General features: G+C 44.6%; 1 long non-coding RNA gene across 1 annotated transcript; it reads left to right on the top strand.

Annotated features, from left to right (window-relative positions):
• The first annotated feature begins 1,049 nt into the window (after nt 1–1,049).
• On the top strand, nt 1,050–6,637 carry LOC131424877 (uncharacterized). The gene is made up of 2 exons (XR_009228483.1): nt 1,050–1,610; nt 5,354–6,637. It is a non-coding gene; the product is annotated as an uncharacterized LOC131424877 (long non-coding RNA).
• Nucleotides 6,638–8,835: the final 2,198 nt, after the last annotated feature.

Raw genomic sequence — 8,835 nt, 5'->3', positions numbered from 1 at the left:
TTTCTCATCTGTCAGTGAGGATGATAAAGAGCTATAGCTACCCTACTGGTGACTGAGTTGGGCTCAAGGGGGATGATATACACTCGAGCCCCTTGTAAATGCAAAGATAAGCAAAGATAAATACTTACGTAAATCCTCTTCCATTTTTTTTTCTTTTGGTAGCTTTCTTATACTCTTTAGAGATATGATAAAGGCATTTTTTCTACAATAGTAAAATTAAAAGAGATATCTAGACAGAAGGATCTGTGAGAGGGGGAGGATGAAGGATGCTCTGGAGGGAGGGGTGGAAGTATGGGAGGCTGCCGGTACAGGATGCCTAAGGAGAACTTTAAGGAAAGGGATGTTATCAACATATATCTAGAAGTCTTGCCTCATCATGTTTAATGTGACACTGTTTTGCCTCCTTAAGAAAACTTCAGCAAAGATCTCTCTCAGATTTTAATATTTTAAAAGTCAGATTCGTAGTCATCTCCCTGAACCCCTCTACCCATGCATGAACCTTAGTTTGGCCATAGGGCAAAAACAGGACCTGTTGCTCAGGACAACTGAGGCACACTAAGGTTCTAAGAGTTAGACCCCTACTCCAAGGGAGGAATGAGAGCATCCATGTGATCTGCCTTGCACACAGATGTTCAGTAGATGGCAGTTATTATGAACCAAGAGATTTGGGCTGAAATGTCTTGTAGTGGAGCCTGGTTTTCCTCCTATCCCTTTGGACCTAGGATGGAGCTAGACCCTGAAGGTGACTGGGTGAAGTGCAGCTCATGTGCCCACAGGACATGCCTAGTCTCTGACCCATGATCACACCATGCCTAAACTTTGCTCTGAGGTTCTGGAGTCAGGAGGTGACTGCTTGCTGTGGTAGGGGCTGTGCAGTCAGCCATTTCCCTGTCTTGTGGGTGAGTTCCTCCCAAGAGACCTGTTTCTGTTCCAGCTTCCTTTTCTGATGTTCTTCTCCCCAATATCCACTCTGGGATCCACTGGTCCATCTGGCTCCAAAAGGAGCGAACTCTGGGTGTTTAAATTAGAGACATGGTTATTCCTGTTGGGTGCAGAGCAGGCTGAACTGTGTTGTCTGCAGGGCAGGCTGAACAGATGTTGGCTGCAAGATAGCCCACGCACTCAAACCCCCCTCTATCTGGTCCTTTATCACCTGTTTGTGTCAAGTCCCGCTCAAGGCTGAGCACTCAACCCCCCTTGGGCCAACAAGGCAGCTTGCAGACCCAGAGGCCCCATTAGATTTGGGCTATAAAAACTCCCTCCTGCCAGGCCCCCCTCTCTCTTGCTCTTTCTCTCTTGCTCTTTATCTTTCTTACGCACGCTCTCTGTCTCTCTCTTGCTCTTGCTCTCTCCCTGTTCATCTCTTCTCTTTTCTCTCTCTCTCTTTCCTTCTTTCCTTTCACTTTGTTGCACTGCTGCAATAAAGATCTTTTGGTTGCTCCGAGTGTTGTGGTCACTTTCCTTTCATTGGTGCCGAAACCCGGGAGAGGGTTAAAACCCACTTTTGGGTCCCTCTTCCTTCGGAAGTGCCACTCACCGGATGGCCTGAACCCAGGCCTGAACCCATTTTCTCGACTGCCAGAACTCCATCCACCACCGACCTTCGATTGGTGAGTTTCCCCTTCCTGGAGTCCTAAACCCAATGGTGGTGTCAGGAGGATTTGGCCGTTGATTGTCCTGCAAACCTCTTTGCCCACCTGCGGGGAGGAAAACACCCCACCACAGCCTTTAAGGCTACGGTGGCCCTCAGGGACTCCTTCCTAGGGCAGAATAGACTCCTGGGTTCAAAATTATTCCCTTCCCTTCCCAGCTGTTAGTTACCAGCATAGGCTTTGTAGGTCTCCCTCAAAGGACTGTGTAACCTCCAGGGACACATAACAGAGAACTGAACATCACAGTCCACCCAGACCTTCACCATCTCTGTGGCTCTCCTAAAATCCTAGTCCTCAGACACTTACCCTCCCCTTCCTCCCTCTTCCCCTGTCTCTCTCTTTCCCCTCTTTCTGGCACTGCAAGTCTCCGGCCTCTCCAGGAGGGGTCCCGAAAAGAAAAGCCTTGGCCAAGGTCTCCCACGGCTCCAGCTCCGTCCAGGACGAGAGCTTCGACTGTCAGGATTCGGTGACGACCAATCTCTGCAGCTCGAACCTGCCACTAAGGCACTCCTGATTTTTGGCTCTAGCGGGGACGCCCCTTTTGCCAATAAATCAGTTTCCTCCTTCTCTCTTATACTACGGTTGCGTCTCCTTCCTTCTCCTCTATACCAAGTTTGCGTCCTCTTCCCTCCTCCTTATACTACTTTGTGACATGGGTAATGTGTCCTCTCTGCCAGTCGACTCTCCCCTACAATGCCTCTTGGATAACCTCAAAACCCTCTCCTTGACACCAGACATCAAACCCCCAAAATTGATCAAATATAGCACCCAGGCCTGGCTCACTTATCCCTTAGACAACCAAAGCAGATGGCCCTCCTTTTGGGTCCCTGGATCCCTCCATTCTAAGGGATCTCTACAATTACTGTGAGCATTCGAAAAAATGGGTAAAAAGCTGCTCTATCAAAGCTTTCTTCTTGCTTGTGCTCTCTGCACCTCTTGCAGACCTCTGCAAATTCTTCTAGCTTGCAAACCAACACCCACAATCACTGATCCCCAATCTCCTCCTCCTCCGGACTCATCCACTACTTTTGACCCTACTGATAAATTTCCACCCTATTGCCCGGCTCAAATAGGTCCTCACCCTCAACCTTCTGCCCCAGCCCCTCCACTGTCTCCCCCACCTGAACAACCTGACTTCTCCTCTCCACTCACTAGATCAAAAACCTAAACAACCGTCTTTCCTCAAAACATTGCCTCTTTTCTGAGGTAGCAGGTACTGAAGGAATCCCTCTACCCACTCACTCCTCTCTTCTCCTGTCAGCGCCCACACCAGGTGCCACCAGGTCTTCTTACCAACTAACCCAAAGCTCAAACCAGCTGAGGAGAGCCCTTGGACCCCTATCAGAGATCTGGTGAAAGTGGCCTTTAAAGTTGCTTTGTCATCACTGAAAACAGGTTACTAAGAATTGTCCCTTACAGGCTTTTTGGGATATTCACTCCCATCCTCCCCTCTGCTCTACCTGTTCTACTGCTCAAGTTTTCCTTGCTAGGGAAAATCCTATTCTTTTACATCACTCCTTCCTCATTCTCAGATCCACCGAGCTGCTCTCAGCCCCACCTTCCCATCTTCCCCTCCTTACCCAGGTCCACAGAAAAGGCTTAACTGACCTTCTCCAGAAATCTTCACCATGGCTGATTTTAGGACTTTCAGCAAAAGAATCTCTACAAAAAGTTCAATGTAGATAAACTTCCTATTTTCCTGTTGCCCTGTTTTACTTGGTCACTGGCTGGAAAAATCAGCACTCAAAAAGCTAGACACCCCCTTACTAGTTTTTTCACAAAATATGTGAACAAGGCCTCTGGCTTTGAGCTGGGGCTTCACAGAGAAGGCTACATGTCTAAGATAAGGAAGTTACCAAATGGGCTCCATGATAACAGCTGGCAGGGGTGGGGAGGGTGGGGAGAAGAGGAGAGAAAGGGAAGAAAAAGCTCTCCCCCTCCCAAGTGTCCTTGAAGGGTTAACTTGCCCAGAACAGAGGAAAAAAAAAAAACTGCTTTTTGTGAACTTCTGCAGACTGCGAACTTCTGAGCCCCTTCCCTTACATGTTGGGTACAAAATTCTGAAACAACCTAAACTTGGGGCTCAGGGGATTAATTGATTACAGCAGAAGATGTGCCCTCTAAATCCAGCTGCAACCAAATAAAACTATTTCCCTATCTTCAGTGCTATCTTAGGTGCCTTGCCTTGTCTGTCCCTACAACAGTATAATTCTATATACTTAAACATTGTTCATGTTTTCATGAAATGGTCAACAGATGTGATTAATTATGTGCTGCAAATAACAAAATATCTCTTATTAAAATGAAATAATTTGCCTAAATTCAGAAATTTACAAGGATTATTTAAAAATGTAAAAAAAAAAGAAAGAGTTAACAAATAGGAAAGAGAAATTAGAAGGTTCTAGGTATGGATTTAATAGAAGAAAAATGTGTTTCTAGATAAGAGAGTCTGTTAAGTAAATAAGAGGGTTTAAGTAAGTGCTAAAGAAGGTCTGTATATACAACTATGGTTAAACAACAACTGTTATTTTGCAATATTGTAATATGTTATTTCTTTAAAAGCTAAACTTGATTAATACAAAAACATCAGTAGTAATTGTGATACTATTACTCTTCTTTGTATATTAAATGTGTTCATATTTTCCAGGTATATGTCATTAAGATATAAGCTTTAAAAAAAGTATATCAAGCTGGTGTTCTCCAAAAGGTTGCATGGTTATTTTAGGCTTATAAAAATAACATATCGGAGATTTATTTATATCATTTAATGTTTTATAACTGGACCTGTTATCAATAAGATTAATATAAAGTTCTATACACTGGGTACAATTTAAATGTAATATACTGTATTACCTAGTATTCATGTGACATCAAGCAATAATATATGTAAATTTTATAAAATAATATTAAAAAAAAGATCAGCTTCAATACTACAACACTTTACCTAAGATTTATAAATCTTAGCCTTACCTGGGATAAGGCTGTGCTTCCCATCTTAATACATGTCAGGATGACTCCAAAGTAGGCCAGACTTCAGCTAAAGCCCAATACTCTTAATTTAGGGTGAAACTGACTTTGCTGGATGTTTATGATCAAGACTTAAAGTTAAATTAAAATGGCCAAGGAAACCAATATTTGGCTCTGGCCCTCTGAGTCAGTCTGAATCCAAGGAACAGGTAACTTCTCTAAAGAGCTTTGCAACTCTGGGCCACATAACCTCCTGATCAGGGAGATTATTGAGACCACTGGAGAATGAAAAGCCAATCAGTGCATTTGCTGTGAATAGGAGGGTCATTGGAGACAGGAGACATCCCTGATGCTTCCAAGGGAAGCCACATGGTCAAGCAAGACCTGGACCTATCCTAGCGCAAATGGCACTAGCAGAACTATGAAGCTGCTCTCAGGTTCCCCCACGAGCGACCCCTATGGGAACTCGGCTGACTCTTAACAATAGATAGAAACAAAGTCAATTTTGACCAACTTGATCTTAAACACCTACCAAAACCAGTTAAGCCAAAACCAGTCATTCCTGGGAGTAATGAAGGACAAGAACAGCTAGAAAAGAGGAGACAGCAACTAAGCCAACAGGCTCCATGGGGAATGTTCAGTTAAGTATGGCCTTGGCTCCTCTCCCTCATAGGACCCCTGTTAGTCCTCTTATGTTTCTCCTAATAGAACCATGTCTATTAAATTGCCTACAGAAGTTCCTGCAAGATCAGATACACAAATTCACCAACAAGCTGGTCAATCAACTACTTCTTTAAGACTACCAGCCCTGATGCCCAAGATGGACACCTACGACTCATGACCAACTCCTCTGGCTCCAAAGACTCTGTGCCCATCTAAACCCCTCTCTAACCCTTTTTCCAATTTTCACAACCCCTCTTTCACTTCCTAGGAATGAGAACTACTCTCCAGCACGTCCACTCTGCTTATTCTGTCTGCTCTACAGTATCCCCACAAGGAAGCATCAAACCTAAACTCCCTCTGGTACCACCATGTCTCCCACCTTAAAAAGGCACTTGTTCCAAATGTCCAGTCCTGGACTTCCACCATGCCCACCAAACTCAAAATTTCTTACCAACCCTCTTCTTCTTTTACTAATCATTATTCTCTCTCAAGTTTTTATCTCAAACCACAGATACTGCTTCTACATCAATGTGACATGACACCAGGATGACACCACCCACTCTCAGTTTATGGGTCAAGGCGATTGCCCTTCCACTGGCTGCAATCAGGCTGTCACCCTTAACATTACTGGATTCAACCAAACCACCTCCAATACTTCCTAGAGTCCCTGCTACAGGACCAGTGGCTGATACCAAGAATCTCCTCCATCTAGGACTGGTTTGATGCCATCAAGGACTTGTGGCTTCAAGGAACTTTTATGGACTTTACCCCTACTACAGTAGTTGTCTGTAGCCACTGAGTGTTATTTCTGGCTGCCCTGGTGTTCTCAGACCTGTCCCCCGAACATTCCTCCACTTCCCCTTCTAGGTCTAACGCCGCCCATCATTAAGCAGGAAGAAGCCAGAGGACTTTACGCCATCCCCCGTGTCACTTAGAAAAACAAAAAGGGAGGAATGTTGGGTGCAGAGCAGGCTGAACTGTGTTGTCTGCAGGGCAGGCTGAACAGATGTTGGCTGCAAGATAGCCCACGCACTCAAACCCCCCTCTATCTGGTCCTTTATCACCTGTTTGTGTCAAGTCCCGCTCAAGGCTGAGCACTCAACCCCCCTTGGGCCAACAAGGCAGCTTGCAGACCCAGAGGCCCCATTAGATTTGGGCTATAAAAACTCCCTCCTGCCAGGCCCCCCTCTCTCTTGCTCTCTCTCTCTTGCTCTTTATCTTTCTTACGCGCGCTCTCTGTCTCTCTCTTGCTCTTGCTCTCTCCCTGTTCATCTCTTCTCTTTTCTCTCTCTCTCTTTCCTTCTTTCCTTTCACTTTGTTGCACTGCTGCAATAAAGATCTTTTGGTTGCTCCGAGTGTTGTGGTCACTTTCCTTTCAATTCCATTCTTATTTCTCACTTGGTCTCTAAAGACTATGTTGTGGGTATGTAGCTCATAAGGCTGGCAGCACTGAGGGCCAAGATCAGGGGTGTAGGGAGACTACATTTAATCTCTTTAGGTCCCTGAGCCTAACCTCATACTGAACAAGGTGTTCAGAGAAGGAGAACTGTGAGGTCTGTTTAAAGGCCTTTAGGAGTATTTGCAATGAGGTTGGGAACAAGAATTTGGGAGGATATTTTCAACTGCTTGCTGCCTTCCTTCTCTCCCACAAGACTTTAATACTACCTCCCATTCAAGAGGGCAATGAAAACATTATTTTACCAGTGTGAATCATTGTAACTGAACATTAGAAGGTAGGGCCTCATTTGTATTAGTCAGTAAACTGCCTGAAGTGATGACCTAGAACATGCGTGGGCCAAGGTGGGAGGGGTTGGGGTGGGGGAGGGAGGATGCCTTCATCTCTCCTGGCTGCTACAATAAAAATACCATAAATTGGGTGGCTTAGAAGCAAAACAAATTTATTGCTCATGGTTCTGGAGGCTGGTAAGCCCAAGACCAAGGTCATTACAGATTTGATATTTGGTAAAGGCTTGTTTTCTGGTTCCTAGCTGGTAAATCCTAGAGGCATACTTGTGTGGTGGAAGGGCTAGTTAGCTCTCTGGAGTCTCTTTTACAAGGGCACTGTTCCATTTATGAGGGTTTTGACCTCATAATCTACTCCTCCAGAGTCCCTACCTCCTTATACTACTAACCTGGGGGGTTAGGATTTCAACATATGAAATTTTGGGGGGACACACTCGGATGGTGGGGGTGGAGGCTGCAGAATTGTGTCTGGAGAGAAACTACTTTTTTTGGGGGGGGTACTGGGGATTGAATTCAGGGGTATTTTACCACTGAGCTACATCTCTAACCCTTTTTTTAAAATTTTGAGACAGGTTCTCTCTAAGTTGCTTAGGGCCTTGCTAAATTGCTGAGGCTGGCTTTGAACTTTTGATCCTCCTGCCCCAGTCAGTCTCCTAGTAGCTGGGATTACAAGATAGATGTGTATTTTTAAGAAAACAACCAATCAAGGTAGGGACCTTGGTTCTGCCAACCAATCAAGGAAGAGTGAACAGTCAGGGAAGCATCACAAAGAAGCTGTGGATAGTAAACAGGTCCCCAACTTATGGTCCAGCCTCCTTGTCTCTAATTTGTAGGTCAGAAGTCCTTGACTGAGGCGAGAGTAACCTTGGCAGAAGCTGTTTCATGGGATTGCACCCCGGAATTTTGCCAGGAGAATCCCTTCTTGCCTGCTAATCTGCTCTCTGCCCCAGAACTTCTTAGGTTTATCATAGCATCTGTTATCTAAGTTTCACAAGCCAAGAATCTAGAGCAAGCCCTTTTCTTTGTTTTCTCTATAATTTGGTTGAATTTTTAGAAAACAGAACTGAGAACTGGGGAATGTGCAATATTTTACAAGAGCTTTCTCTTCTGTATTTGTTCGTAAGTAGAGTTGACACAAAAAGGATGTTGAAGGAAAGACAATGATGAGGAGAGACAATACAATAAACAAAGTGCCTTTTCTCCCAAGTGGCAGCTATTACTTAGCTGTCCTGTCTTTATTCCCTCTGCCATTGTTCTGGCTCACTCTTATCATATCTCCACTGATGGCAGAATCCAAGCCCATCTTCTGACTTGCTCCTGCCAGCCATTTTCCAGTGTGATTCCAGAGGAATTGGTGCAAAACAAATAGATGCATTGTATGGCACTGTACAAAATCTTTAAGAGTGTCTTCTTTTTTAAAAAAGAATTAAGTCTCAATCTTCAATGTAGCATCCTCTCAGAAACAGATGTCAGTGTTGTCTGATTCTGTGCATTCTCTCACATCCACATTTTACTGTTAAGAGCACCATCTAAGTGAAGCGCTTCTACACAGATCACCATTTCACATAAACCTGAAAACAATACTATTGTTAATATCTCTATTTTATACAAGAGCAAAGGGCAGTCCTGAACTTACTCAAGAATGTATCACTTGTTGATCATCGATTTAAATTCACTGTCTGGTGCTCTCTTTAATTGGACCACTTGTACAGAGCAATACTGCTTTCAGAGCAGCAGGGGAAGGGTTAGGAGCAGAAACTGCAGGGATCAAGAGAGGGAGGAAGCAGGATGTTGGGGATGAGGATGCAAT

This window comes from Marmota monax, unplaced genomic scaffold (assembly GCF_021218885.2).
Source record: "Marmota monax isolate L192 unplaced genomic scaffold, Marmota_monax_Labrador192_F-V1.1 WCK01_AAM20220418_F8-fsc00100, whole genome shotgun sequence".
In the NCBI taxonomy this organism is placed as follows: domain Eukaryota; kingdom Metazoa; phylum Chordata; class Mammalia; order Rodentia; family Sciuridae; genus Marmota; species Marmota monax.
Note: the sequence above shows the minus strand (reverse complement) of the source record. Positions and strands in the feature narration are given on the sequence as shown.